Source organism: Urocitellus parryii, chromosome 1 (genome assembly GCF_045843805.1).
Source record: "Urocitellus parryii isolate mUroPar1 chromosome 1, mUroPar1.hap1, whole genome shotgun sequence".
NCBI lineage: Eukaryota > Metazoa > Chordata > Mammalia > Rodentia > Sciuridae > Urocitellus > Urocitellus parryii.
This window is the reverse complement of record NC_135531.1, coordinates 108,931,081-108,946,416: the sequence shown is the minus strand read 5'-3', so window position 1 is coordinate 108,946,416 and position 15,336 is coordinate 108,931,081. Positions and strand designations below refer to the sequence as shown.

Below are 15,336 nucleotides of genomic sequence, written 5' to 3'. Positions count from 1 at the left end.
GCAATGTGTGTACCCATTATGGATTTGTTCTCATTGCTACAGCTTTTGCTATACATTTTCTATAGTGTCATGCTGTTTTTCACCCACATAGAAAAGAAAAGAAAAAAGGTGGGGGGAACTTCAGTTGATCCATAAAAGGGCCAATCTATTATATATGAAAACTGCCCTGTCAAAGGCAGGCTGTCAAGAGCTTACATAGACTGTACACCTGTTGAACTTAAATAATAATGGTTCATGGACTAAGTCCTTTAATTATTGATCTCATTTATCCCTGATAAATTCACACAATTATACACCCAACTATACTCAGGTTAAAAAATGCGAATAAAGTGAGGAAGAAAGTAGTCCCCGCTAGCATACATAGTATCAGGCAAACAGCATAATATCCTCTTCCCTTTCTTTCCCCTCCATTTTTTATGACTTGTTTCTGAGGCATAACCTAAAAACAATCTGCAAGAACTGGATTAAAAATGACTCTAAATACAGATGTGTTTTTACTCACCATAAAATTTAGATCTGTTTTTGGAAATCCGATATGGGGAGTTTAGCTCAGAAGTATATATCATTGTAAGTGACTCTAACAGGTTTTTCTGATAGTGGGTACATCAGGAGACAGAAAACGAAGACAAAAGGATTTAGAATGATATGATGTGCAGAACCACCAGAGCTTGTGAGAGCGCCTGGGGAGAGCCTCAGGAAGATAAACAGGGAGGAGGGGAATGCAAAGTTCTTGTCAAAGTCAAATGAGTCTCAGACACTCACACTGCAAGTCTCAAAAATAATGCCGCATAACAGTTAGCAAATAGCACCACAACCCAAAGAGAAACAGTTAAAGAAGAAGAACAACATTCCACAAAATAACTACATTAGCGGGGAAGGTGAAAGCCAGAGAAAAGGGACTTTGCAAAGAAGCACCCTGTTTTATTTCTGTTGATCTCTTGGAAATTAATATGTAAGGTAAAGCTAGTTTTCAATTTGTACCTTCATAATTACTTCAAAATAATTAAGAATACAGTTCTGAGAAGAAATCACTTTAGCAGATACATGAGTTCAAATGAAAAATTATGTGTATGCCAAGAAAACAATTTTATTTTGTTTACATGAATCTGCCATCACAAATGATGCAATTAAAATTTCTCCCAGTTTACAACCAGCCTTAGAAGTAACTTCATTTTTTAAGGGCTTATGCCAAAATAAAAGTGTTGGTGATATCCTTAAAACTATAATAAATTTTTAAAAACCTAGAGAGTATGACTCAAATTCCCTCTTGTTCTAGGCTCTCTCAAAACTTTCACATAATACCATAGTAAGTATATCTTCTCTAAAGAATTTTGATATCCATATCTATTCTTGCCCTCAAACAGAGTGAAATATAAGTTTTGTTAGTCCTCAAATTTTATAGGGAAAAATCTGAGATGGACATATTCAAGTTTAAATGACAACTGACATCTTACCTTATTCTTAGAGAAGGCAATAAAGACTGACTGTGGATTATTAGAAATCAAAACTTATAAATATTCATTCATTAACTTATTCACTTGTTTTTTTCACTCATTTTACTGTAAGTTTCAGCCCTCATGGAACTTATATTCTAGTGGAGGAGACAGATAAAAATAAGAGGTACCTGTGAAGAGGAGACATTTAAAGGCCTGAAGGGGAAGATGTAGCTGTAAGAACCAAATACATGTGATTTAAGCAGAGGGAAGAGCAAATGCAAAGGGTCACAAGTAGGAATGAGTCTGGCTTATTAGACTAACGAGGAAGACATATGGTTGGCAAACTGAGTGAGGGCAACAGGGTAGGTAATAAGGTCACAGTTTTTGAAGTTTGGTCAGGGCCTTATCACCTAATACCCTGCAGATCATGGTAGACTGGGGACTGTTTTCCAAGTGAAGGGAAGCCATGGAGAGTAGGAAGGGTTAGGCAGATGAACCTAAGTCCAAATCCTAGCTTAGCCACTTATATGTTTGTTGTGTGACAAAAGCAAATTACCAGCTCTTCTTGGATGCTAAAATCCTAATTTATGAAAGGGCCCTCAACAATAGTCACTTGTAATCATCAGTAATCATCAGTCTTATTAACACTATGATATAGAAATAAAGTTAATAAAAAGTTTACATTTAAATAGGCCTACAATGCAAAATAACATACTGGAAATACAGAATTATTGACAAATAAATAAGTTATTTAATCTCTTTTTATTCAGTAAAGATCATACATTTATTGAGGATTAAAAGACATAAATTAGTTCATTCAAATTCAGTAGGGTTTATTGTGATTCCAATCAGGACAATTATTGATTCTGGATCATTTTTCCTTTAATTTTGGTCTGTATTGTGGCTTTTTTTTTTTTTTTTTGTCTGTCTACCTAGGTCTTGCCCTTTCGTGTCCAGAAACGTGTAGCCATTCAGTGGTACCTACCAACTATACAGCAGTCAAGAAGGGAATTTCAGTTATTTTCCAAGTCACAACAAGACACAGATACCCCAGTAATCTACCTTCCCAACTTCCCCTCCCCCAAAACACATACACCATACATCTTTTTTGCTAAAAGAATCCTAAGTTTGTTCACATCCATCTTCTCTCTCAGGCAATGATTCCCTGCTAGTGACTGACTGAGAGATGAGGATATGAACCAATTCCAATCAATGAGTGAGAGGCCCTCTGGGAATCTTCTTAATAACGTTTTCATAGTCTTTAAAAGGAAACCTTGGAATGCAGTCAGTTGTTTCATCTTCTGTGCTCTAGATATTGTGGTGGCTGCAAGAGACATCTGAACTGCTATAGCCATCTTGTGAGTATGAGAAGGATTAGTCCTACCATGAACCAGTCCCCAAGGACAACAGAGGCAGAGAGAAGAAATGGACCTGTATCCTTGATGATGACATTGTGTAAATAGATCAACCAATCCTGTCATCTGCTCTGTTTCTCACATAGGATAATGCATTGCCTTACTGTGTATGCCAATTTAAGTTGGAGTCTTTTGTTTTATATGTAGAAGATCTCAGCAAGTGGACTCTATTACCTCTCCATGTGGACAGTTCCATTCTTGGGGGGAAAAAATCACTCATTTCTCTGACTCTGAAAAGGTCTAGGATTGGAATGAGGACTCTGATTCTAGTTCACTGAATTCCAAGAACAAAAAGTTATGGGATAAGAGAATCTTAATTTGTAACACTGGGATAGTCAACTAGAAAATCTCAAGGGGAAACACTCTAGAAATCAAAACAAGAAAATGGGTAGCCAGGACCAAATAGTTTGTGGCTTTCCCTACTTATTTAAAATATTTACTTTTGCCTCCCACCCATTTGGGACATCCGTTCTTCTCCTAAGAAGCATACTTCTCATGAATCTTTTATTCTTTAAGGCTGCCAACTCCATCTTTAACTAATTATAAGAGTTTCAAAAGAGATCACATGGACTATCATAGACCCAGGCACAGGTCAGAAGTTAAGGAATCAAAAGAAGCTTTATACTTTGCAGACATGAGGACTAGGTGGGAGAAGTACTCCAGAGAAGATGTAGAGTGCTGGGATTTCTAGTCAGGAGGTAGACTTATCTAAAAAGGAAGGAAAAAAAACATCCTAACCATATGATATGGTAGGAATATTTGCATCCCCTAAAAATTTCATACATTGAAATCTAATTCCCGAATGTAACAGTATTAGAAAGGGGGACCTTTGGGAAGTTATTAGGTCATGAGGGCTCTGACTTCATGGTTCCCTTATGGCAGCCCAAACAAACTAAGACACCATCAAATGATATGTGGAATTTTTTAAAAACGAAAATATCAGGGATCAGTAAAATTTATTTTGTGAAAAAAGTATAGATGAAATAGGTGAAGGGAAGAGCTGGAGTAGGACTACTGCTTGGGGAGCTTATGGCGGGGATTGAGAATGAAGTCAATAAAAGATTACATAAATGTCTAAGGGTTCATAACAAGCAAAAAAAAAAAACAGTATGGCTGGAAATCAAATTAACCATTCCAGTCTAATAAGCATTTTTCCTAAAAGAAAATTATAGAATTATAAATTTAGCATATAATGGAGAACAGAAAATGTAATGCATACAGATTTTATAATTTCATACAGTATTTGAGAAACATTACTTGGAAAATGGAGCGAACATTAAACTGGCAAAAATTTGCTAAGAGACCATAATTAAAGCAGAATAGTAAATGGTGTCTTAGTTCTTGAAAGGGTCACTATCAGGATTCCATTTAATGTCTTCATTACTAATCTGCAGCAAAAGTGGAAATTCATTCAATGTGACGAGAGTATCTAACTGTGAGATATTGCCAGGGGCATGAAAGTGATAGAAAAATATATGACGTGAAACAACACAACTTAATTAGATAAGTAAGGAAAAACAACCTGAAACACCAGAAATGAAAACTAAGTAAAAAACAAATGAAGAAGAGAAAACTGAAGTTCACTGGCAATAATTCTGAAAGGAAAGAAAAAGTGACAACTGTTGACATTGGGTACAAAGCAATTAACATCCCAGCCTTAAAGAGAAATAGGCTATGGCTAGTGAACAAGAAGTTAAGAATTGGAGAAGAGTCACATCAGTCTACACATCCTGTTTTTAAAGAAATCAAGGCAGGCTTACCGTTATTCTCCCTATTCAGTGTGTATCTCTTTGGGTTTTGTACAAAGTTTCATCTCCTTGGTTGTAATAAACATGTCTATTGCCAGTGAAGCTTTATGATCTTGCTCCTTAATGACAGGAAAGTGAACAGGAGTTGATAAGAGTGATTAGGCAGGTAGAGGGTAAGACTGGTAAGGATGTTAACATTGGTAAAAACTGAGGTTTTGTGGGCTAATCACTTTTGCACCGTATGAGGCTGTCGGGGCATGCAATATCCCATCAGAAAAATACACTGGAGTACTCTAAGAAGTCCTCTGATAATGGTCAAGAATGTAGTTACTCTGGCAGGGAAAAGATTAATGGTGACACTGATTGTAGTAGGGCTTTTATAAAGTGGAGTTCTACCTGAAAAGAAGGGAAAGAGAGTATCAAAGAAATGAAAACATTATTGGAGGGTGGGGACTGAGTTAAGGAGAGAAGTTGAAATCAGGGATACTTAAAGATTAAGGAATAACAACAAAAGTATACAAAGTATAAAAGGAAGATTTGATATCTAAGACAAGAAAAGCAGATTTGAGAAAATGCAAAGCAAAACACCACAAGGAGAATATTTACTCATTGCAGAGAAGGGAATAGCTGATTGTCCCACAGATGTTAGCCTCTATACCCTTACTTGAAGTCTCCCTGGGGTCCTGTCCTGCCAGGCCCCCACCTTAAAAGATTAAAGGAAAGTCCTGCATGTGCAGGGACAGGTGCTCCTGACTTATAAGATCCAAATGAAACCAGTGTTGAAGCCTAGAACCTAATCCAGGGTTGCTCCTTTTCTCCATGGCCTTGAATATCTAGATATCTTCTGATATAATCATTCATTTTTCTAATATCTTCTTGGCAGGTATGAGAAAAAGTACCTATATTAAGTGAGACTCAATCTCCCAGATGAGAGAGATAATTGGAGTCTTTGATCTCCTACATCCTCTAAAGACCCATAAGATCTAATATAAAATGCTAAACCCAAGGCCAGCATCATTCTAAATGGAGAAAAATTGAAAGCATTCCCTCTAAAAACTGGAACAAGACAAAGATGTCCTCTTTCACCATTTCTATTCAACATCATCCTTGAAACTCCAGCCAGAGCAATTAGACAAAAGAAAGAAATTAAAGAGATACAAATAGGTAAAGAAGAATTCAAACTATCACTGTTTGCTGATAACATGATTCTATATTTAGAAGATCCAAAAAATTCCACCAGAAAAGTTCTAGAACTAATAAATGAATTCAGCAAAGTAGGCGGATATAAAATCAATACCCATAAATCAAACACATTCCTATATATTAGCGATGAATCCACTGAAAGAGAAATTAGGAAAACTACCCCATTCACAATAGCCTCAAAAAAAAAAAAAAAAAAAAAGAATACCTGGGAATCAATCTAACAAAAGAGGTGAAAGACCTCTACAATGAAAACTACGGAGCACTAAAGAAAGAAATTGAAGAAAACCCCAGAAGATGGAAAGATCTCCCATGTTCCTGGATAGGCAGAATTAATATTGTCAAAATGGCTATATTACCAAAAGCATTATACAGATTTAATGCAATTCCTATTAAAATCCCAATTACATTCTTCATAGAAATAGGAAAAGCAATCATAAAATTTATTTGAAAAATAAGAGACCCAGAATAGCTAAAGCAATCCTTAGCAAGAAAAGTGAAGCAGGAGGCATCACAATACCAGAACTTAAACTATACAACAGAGCTATAGCAACAAAAACAGCATGGTATTGTCAAGAACATAGACTTGGAGACAATGGTACAGAATAGAGGACACAGAGACAAACCCACATAAATACGGTTTTGTCATACTAGACAAAGTGCCAAAAACATTCACTGGAAAAAAGATAGCCTATTCAACAAATGGTGCTGGCAAAACTGGAAATCCATATGTAGCAAAATGAAATTAAACCTCTATCTCTCATCTTGCACAAAAATCAACTCAAAATGGATCAAAGACTTAGGCACTAGAACAGCGACCCTGAGCCTAATGGAAGAAAAAGTAGGCCCAAATCACCATGTCAGCCTAGGATATGATTTCCTTAAAAAGACTCCTAAAACACAAGAAGTAAAATCAAGAATCAATAAATGGGATGGATTCAAATTAAAAAGCTTCTTCTCAGCAAAGGAAACCATCAATACCATGAGGAGACAGCCTACAGATGGAGAGAAAATCTTTACCATATGCACCTCAGATAAAGTATTAATATCTAGGATATATAAAGAACTCAAGAAACTTAACACCAAAAATACAAATAACCCAATCAATAAATGGGCTAAGAAACTGAATAGACACTTCAAAGAAGAAGAAATACAATCAACAAATACATGAAAAAGTGTTCAACATCTTTAGCAATTAGAGAAACGCAAATCAAAACTACACTAAGATTTCATCAAGAATACAGAAAACAATAAGTGTTGGTGAGGATGTGGGGAAAAGGGTACACTCATACATTGCTGGTGGGCCTGCAAATTGGTACAACCACCATGGAAAGCAGTACAGAGATTCCTCAGAAAACTGGGAATGGACCCTCCATTTAAAAATTTATTTTTGTTTTAGTTGTTGATTTGACTTTTATTTTATTTATGTATTTATATGTGATGCTGAGAATCGAACCCTGTGCCTAACACATGCCAGGCAAGTGTGCTACCACTGAGCCACAGCCACAGCCATCCCACTCCTTGGTTTATACCCAAAGGACTTATAGTCAGCATACTACAGTAATGCAGCCACATCAATGTTTATAGCAGCTCAATTCACAATAGCTAAACTATGGAACCAACTAAGTGTCCCTCAATAGATGAATGGATAAAGAAAATGTGGTATATATACTCAATGGAATATTACTTAGCTTTAAAGAAGAGTGAAATTATGGCATTCTCCAGTAAACGGATGGAGTTGGAGAATATCATACTAAGTGAAATAAATGAATCCCACAAAATAAAGGCCAAATGTTTCCTCTCATATGCAGATGCTAATTCACAATAAGGCAGGAGGCACTACAGAAGAACAGCATTAACCTTAGATTGATAAGGTAGAGGGAAGTGATGGGGAGGGAGGGGGGATGTGGGAATAGGAAAGATAGTAGAATGAAACAGATATTATTACTTTATAGTATATATGTGACTACATCACCAATATGATTCTGCAACATGTACACTCATAAAATGAGAAATTATATCCCATCTATGTATGATATATCAAAGTGCATAAATGCATTCTACTGTCATGTATAACTAATTAAAACAAATAAAAAATTAATAAAAAATATTGCTTCAAAAAAAAAGAGATCTAATATAAAAGGGATATCCTAATGGTCTTTATTTCAGGCAGCTATGCTTAATTCAGTTAAACCATAAATTACACATGGACCATGGTCTATACACAACCTCAAAAATACAGCTCCCAGGAATAGTGTTCACGTAAGCCAAAAGATTGTGTCACAAAAATGATCATGTTGAGGATGTATCCTGAAGAAAGCAAGATTTATAAATGAAAACTATTAAAAAAAAAAAAAACTTCCCTATAACATTGAGCTTTGGACACCAGCTGCCTCTAGGCACAGTACCATCTTGCTCCTCAAAGGTCTCCCAAACCCATGGTCAAAGCTACCTAGTAACCTGCATCTGATGGCCCAAGGAACCAAAACATCTGAAACTTCACAGGACAGGAAAGGCTATTTCAAATCTCAAAGCATGACCCACAAATCAACCACCTTTCAAGATATAACAAGGGACATGCAAATAAAAGAGGAGCCAGGAGAGGAGATGGCCTAGACAGGGATTGTGACATCCTTGAAGACACACAGGAATGAGAGGAGGCAGTGAGACAGGAACGAAGCAAAGGGACTTTGAAGATGGGTGAGGTAGGAATAAGTGATCTTGTGTGAAGTACTGAGAGTGGTACTAAAGCTGACAGCAGAGCCCTACAATTGCACATCTTTTGAAGGCCTTAGATGTTCACTTATAATTCTTTGTAGCCTCTAATGCACCTAGCAACTACTTTTTCTTTTTTTTTAGTAAACTTTCTCGAGAAACTACAAGATGAAAAGTGTGATCCCTGCCCTCAAGAGGCTCCCAGTCTGGAGGGCAGAATACAGAAGATAAGGGCTTTTCCCAAAGAGGGTACTGGGCCAAAGGGGCACAAGGAAAATCTTCCCAAAGCCACTAATACTTGAACTGAATTTTGAATTAGCTAAGCAAAGAAGAGGTACTACCCATGGTGGGTATTCAATTAATATTTGTTAATTAATTTCAGTTCATTTTTGTTTGTACTGAGTACCTGGAAGATCACTTAAGGACTCGGAGCTAGTTTTTTTTTTTTTTTTTTTTTTTGCCTTTGTTTTTATTATTGTCCATTTAAAAACAAATCTATCAATTTTATCAGTCAATAATAATAATCTGAAAAAAATATTGCATCTTATCTTTAGCTGGGGTGGGAAAGTACACTCATAATTTTTCCAATTACATGGCATCTTCTTCTTGTATTTATTTCATAGCAAAAAGTTTTTTAAACCTTCAAAAAAAAACACATTTTGCTCACTTGAAATATGTGTGTATATTTTAGCATAAAATACACTTAGCAGCTCCTAACGTAATTGCATGGCTACGCCTTGCAAAAACTTGATTTCTTTTTAATCAAATTTTTAGACCCATACTGGATTTCTTGCCAGTGCTGCAATAGTAAGCAATAAATACATCATTAGACCAATGGTGGTCCGATGATGGATTACTCAAAAGATAGTTCCAGCCAAGAAGAATAAGACCAGAAGTCTCATTGTACAAAGATTAATAAAATATTGTTTAAAACATAGATACCAAGTTAAAATAACAGGAAAGAAAACACTACAAAATAGAACAGAATGGCTATGGGTTTATGATGTAGTGATATTGATCATGGATTTTCCTAAGTACTCAAGAGCAGCCACACTATTATATATGCCTCTGATTAGTCCCGGAGACGAGAAGGAAGAAGTTATATAAAAAAAGGAACTAACCAGGGGAAGGCCTTCTGCTATAATAAATTATTTAAAGCAAGCAGGGTGAGTGGGTTGTGAAGATAGTATAAAACAGAATCAATGCCCCCAAGAAACCCCAAACCATTTGCACCTCTATAAATTTCTTACTGCCTGCCTGGCTTTTTAATAGAGGTATTTCTTTCCCACATGTTCCCCATCCCATCCCCATTCCTGACCCTTTACTTTTGGCCCAATTCTTTTTTCAGAGCTTAACATTTGTTTTCCTTGTGTAACCCTGGATCTGCTGTCTTCAGTTATGTTTTTCAGCTTATGTTAGGAGTGTCTGTAAGGCCACAGATGAGAGCATCTGTCACTTCATTCTTCTGGATCTTAAATTTCCCACTGACACTATAAGCTGGGATATCTAATATGATACACATATCAACATGACTTCAATATCATCCTTCACTTTTTTCTTTTTCTTTTTTTTTTTTTTAACCGCTGTTTCATTAAATTCACAAAGCTAAAGCTAAAGTAAAACTTCTCTAGCTCAAATAGATGCACTGTTAGGAGATATTAGTAGACCCACAAATTTACAGCAAAGGTAGGAGCTTGAAGGAATGTTAGTTAAAATGTCTAACATTTAAGTATCAGTAGAAGCTAAAAGAACAGATTGACTTGAAAAGTGGATTTTTTACAAGTTGACTTCACCATGGGAATAAGGATAAGGAAAGAAGGGTCAAAAACTTGAAAAGAATTTGTCAAAGTTAGATGCCAGAAGTATGCCATGGCCAAAAAAAAAAGTTAAAATTGTTACATAGAAACAATGACCTATGGCCTAGTTTTAAGAAAAGCAGCAATTCACTGAAGTTTTGTTTTTGTTTTTAAATTAGGCTCAAACCAGGGCCATTGTATGGTCAGGGACTGTGGTATACCTCAGGCTTTTCAACTTTTGTTAGTCCATCAAATCATGCAGAAGCTAGGCAAATAAAATATAAGTAATTCTATTTTGCAAGTTTAAAAACATTCTAGGTAGCATGACATGACAATAGACAAACCAGCACAAGGTTAAAATACAGGCCCAAAGAATTCACATAGGCTTTGCTTCGTTGGGCTCTGGGAACTTTAGCAAATTATTTGCCTCTCTAGGTCAAGGTTGGCTGATTAAGGTCAGGATTATTGAACCAATTATCATATATGATGGTTAACTTTATAAAGAAAACTGTTATAATGTCACATTCAGTATGAAAAGATTAAAAGAAAAGAATAAAAAATAGATATATGGTATAAATGACTAAGCATAACCCTATCTTATCACCACAATGCTAAATAAAAACAGTTCAAAACATAAGGCCAGCTTCTCAGCTATTGGTGTCATATTTGAATATGAAAGACAGGATCTAAATATTATCCTTTTGTGGCTGCTGTTTGCTCATCTGGAACAAAGTGGGAAAAAATCAGTGTCCTCAAAGGATTGTTAAGATAAGTGACCTATCAACATGCTTGCCAAGTGCTTCTTTAAACAGAAATTGCTCCATAAAATCCCAGTGATGATCCAATGGTCTGGAACAATCCAAGTTCAATGCTCTGGCCCACGTCCTTTTGTCATCAGGGAAGTAAATATTCTGAGCACTTTTGACCTCTGAGAAGTCATTTAGTATTTTAAGTACTAGAATGGTAGAAAAAGGGAAGGGCAGCTTTAATAGATTCATTCTCTTTCATATCTTATTTAGGAGTCTTTTATGGAAAATTTATATATATATATATATTCTAAAATGGTAAAACAGAATCCAGATGTCAGTATCAAATGATAAATAAAAAACTAATTGACAATAATTAATAAATCAAAATCCACACTAATTTTAGTGAAAAGAGAAGTAACAACCAATTCTCAATGCATCTTTCTCTGATAAAATGAAAATTCACCTAATTAATTAGACAAATACTTCAAGATTCTTCTAAGGTGACTTTCAGAAGCTGAGTATCCCTGTCAGGGTGCGGTGATGCACACCTGTAATCCCAGCAGCTTGGGAGGCTGAGGTAGGATGAGGATCATGAGTTCAAAGCTAGCCTCAGCAACTTAGCAAGGCCCTAAGCCCTAATCAACTCAGTGAGACCAGAAAGGGCTGGGGATATGGTTTAGTGGTTAAGTGGTCCTGAGTTCAATCCCTGGTGCCCAAAACAACAACAACAACAACAAAAAAAAAACAACATGGGCTCATGAGTGGGTGGCCTGGGACAGTCTGCTGGCTAACAACAGAGCAGTGAAACTTCCCAAGGAGACCCCTGATACATATGTCTGTATTAGCTCAGCTGAAGTGTGCACTTTGGTTTTAGCTTCCATCCTGAAATGTCTTTTAGAAAGAAGAAAGGTGTCTCCTCTTCTAACCTCCAGGGAGAAATGCCCAACAATATGTACTAGGGCTGGCCAAATCAACTCACAGCTTCCCAGGAACCAGGAGTGGGAGTGGGTGGTAGAAGGAATAAGATTAGGCAGGGGTCTTAAACTACCTTGCTTCCTAAGACAAACTTCCTTAGAATTGGGCCCAACCTGCAATAGGAATAGCTGAAGATTCCAAAACAACTCTAAACACTGGACAAAAGGGACCCATTGTTGAGGAAAGAGAGTTAATGCATTACCTATAAATTTCACAAGGCCAGTAAATGCCACCTGGAAATTTCTGAACAATTATTTGTTAAATCAGTTCACAGCCTATGTCCTTTTATATCACAAAACACCATTCCAGTGTTTCTTGATTTCCCTGAGGGAATCCCTGGTATTAGAATCATTTAGGTGTAACTGTTGAAAATTCAGATTCCTAAGCACCACCCTAGACCCCAGAATTGAATCCCTAGGACTAGAGTCCATCCTAAAAACTAAATTTCTAAGGAGCAACCCAGTTGATTTGGACGGTTCATATTAAGGCAGGATAATTACTGTATCTATATACCTCTTAGAAATTTAGACATGCAAATATTAGGGATTTGTATATTTGCCCCAAAATGTTTATATATACCATAGAAGTGAAGACAATACTTCTTGTGGTGAGTTCCCCAAACCATTCCAGTTTATTCTGCCCACATATAATGAAAACCATTATTAAAATGTAATTTATGAGCATAAAATTATTGTGAAAATATCAACTATGCTTTTAAAAAATACTGCCTTTATTGTCACCCAAATGCTATTAAAGGAATTTATAGTTTTAAAAAATATCAGTCATTTGGCTTCAGGAACTTATTAAGCTGCTGTACTCCTCCCATACCCTTTTAGTCATCAGAATTTTTGTGATAAAGCCTTTTTATTATTTTAAACCATAAATTGTGAAACATTGCTACTAGTGTTTAGGCTGAATATGAATTTATGTCCAAGTTATAAATTCCTTAAAAGCATGTTTCATTAAAATTACTAAGACAGTCTTAACTCCAGTCTCTGCAATAAAGCTCTATTTACTTATATTAAAGTGTCTTTTTGTGGGGTACAAAACAATTCAGTTTCAATGCATTCTCTTAAGAAGAAAAAGAAAACAGTTTCTGATATACACACTACTGCAAAGCAGTAAATCAGTGTTGCATGGTGATGTGACAAGCACCACATTCCTTTTTCTAGAAGGATTATTTTTTCTCCATTAAGCTCTCCCTCCCTGAAATCATGGCTACAATTATTTCACAAAATACAATTTGTGACTTCTAGAGACAATATTCCCTTTTTTCCTTTCTCCCTCACTAAAACTGCAAGTTCAGGACAAACAATGAATGAAAATAGAACTTGAGAGGCAGGCTTTGTTTGTAGCACGTTAGTTCTGCTAAAGGGTTGCCCCCTATTCACCCTCCACTCCAGTTCTCTGACTCAAGTATACACATTATGTTTTAACAGATGGGAAGGCTGGCGGCTGCTGGGCTGTAAAACAGGAAGGCGGAATCTGCACCTAGTGGTATTGAACTGAATGCTCGTAAAGTTCATGGACATAACACTGACCCAGACAGACTAGGCAGATGCAGACATGCTTACACATATACACTCACCATACACTCCACAGCTCAAAAGGCTCATCTCTGTGACCCAGGGAAAGTTCAAGGCTGTTTCCCCTTCATATATTTTTACCTCATCTACCTATCAATTTCATATATATATATATATATATATATATATATATATATATATATGTATGTGTATATGTATGTATATATATATATGTGTGAATACATATATATGTACATCCACATATGCATACACACATACACACATATAACTATATATGTCAACATTTTATGTATTTTTCAAATATCTATTCCCAAATTCTGGACCCAGAATTCTAGTACTCTCAATAAGCTCTCATTCATTTCAAATAAGAATGAGAAGAAAATATTGTACTGGATACTATTTAGTCAACACATAACATAAACTTCATGTATGTAATTGCCCTCAGATAAACAAGCTGCATTAAAAGACAAAAAGGAAATCTAATCCAGACCGAGTCACAAAGTGTCAGGTTTAACCTTGACTCCTCTGTTGTCAGTTCTTGCCACAACTTCATCACTTAAACACACAGGTGCTCAAACAAACACCACCGGACCAGCTGGCGGTCCCTTTCGCAGTCTTGCCTTGGTCTCTCCCGGGCTGAGGCAGTGTTAGACACAGCAGCTCCCGCTCCCCCACCCCCACCCCGGTCCTAATTAAGTCCCTCAGACACATCTTGCGGGTGGATGTCTCGGAGGTTGGAGCCCCTCAAGAGGGGAGCGGATGCAACTGCTGATAGGAAGTAATTACTTTACAAAGTTTAACGTCCAGCAGCGCTGTCAATTCCTTTCCATCTGCAAAGCACTGAAGCCCCCGCTGTGGTGCCCACCCGGCTGGCCAATTTCTGGCGGCTGAAGACCCACCCAGAACACGAACGCTCGCTCAGCCCACGGGTTCAGACGCCGACGCCGGGTTACCGCACCGCACCGGCTGGGACGCCGGTTAATGTTTGAGGCACCCGTCCGCACGTCATCTAGGAACTGCTGTCCGCACACCGGAGGGCACGGTAGCCGACCCCCTGCGCGATGTCGCCGCCGCAGAGGGACAGGGGACGCGTCCGGACCTAATAATGGCAATTACGCCAAGTTGGTGCGTACACCGAATCGCGTTCGGGGCCGAGTTGGGATGCTTTGAAAACAAGTTCGGGAGTGGGCATATTGGCATTGAGTAAATTTCGCCCATCTGACCTCCCACAGCGGCCACGCTCTGACTGACCGACAGAAGAACGCCAGGAAGCGTCCGGTCTCTCGGTTCGCCGGCCGCGGAACGGCGCTGAGAGGAGCCGCTCGCCCTGCGCGCGGCCACTCACCCTCCTTGCCGAGTCCCGATCGCAGACCGACGCCCCTTCTGCAGGTTCTCAGTTCCAAGTTGCCGCGAACCGGTTGTTTCTCACGCCCCGGCGGGCCAGGACACACTGAATCTGACCCGCACCTCGAAGGGAGCACCGCAAGCCAGGCGGCCGCCCCGGCTCGGCAGTCTCCGGAGCGCGCTGACAATTCGCGGACCTGATCAGCGAATGAGGCGGAACGCCGGGCTGAGCAGATCAGGCTCCGGAGGGAGGCGGGACCGGACGGTGAGGGGGGCGGAGCCAGACCCGGGCCGGCCTCGCGGGGCGGGGCGTCAATCAACCCGTGACTGATGGAGCCGACAGCCAATCGTAGTGGCGCCAGGACCTTCGACGACCGCGGGCTGTGCTTAGCACCCGTTCCCGCCCCGCAG

General features: G+C 38.2%; 1 protein-coding gene across 1 annotated transcript in view; it reads right to left on the bottom strand.

Moving 5' to 3' along the window:
* Marchf3 (membrane associated ring-CH-type finger 3) overlaps nucleotides 1-15,113 on the bottom strand; it is a 142,322-nt gene extending 127,209 nt beyond the window's left edge. Inside the window, exon 1 of the mRNA XM_026413834.2 lies at nucleotides 14,927-15,113. The gene's annotated coding sequence lies outside the window, so the exon portion shown is untranslated. The remainder of the gene's footprint in view (nucleotides 1-14,926) is intronic.
* Nucleotides 15,114-15,336: the final 223 nt, after the last annotated feature.